This window comes from Belonocnema kinseyi, chromosome 10 (assembly GCF_010883055.1).
Source record: "Belonocnema kinseyi isolate 2016_QV_RU_SX_M_011 chromosome 10, B_treatae_v1, whole genome shotgun sequence".
Classification (NCBI taxonomy): Eukaryota; Metazoa; Arthropoda; class Insecta; order Hymenoptera; family Cynipidae; genus Belonocnema; species Belonocnema kinseyi.
The window spans coordinates 91,640,600-91,640,805 of NC_046666.1; positions in this window are offsets into that span (position 1 = coordinate 91,640,600).

A 206-nucleotide genomic window follows, 5' to 3' on the forward strand; every position below is an offset into this window, starting at 1 on the left:
TTTAATTTAAATGTTACTTTGCCTTACATTCAGGGCCTATCAGAAAGATTAAGAAATTCACTTAAAAAATTTAATATTAATGTTTATTTTAAAAACACTAATGAATTAGATAATTATTTGTCAAGAAGAAAGGACGTCGATTCCATTGAAAATTTATCTGGTGTTATTTATTTAATTAAATGTAAATGTTGTAATAAAGCTTATAT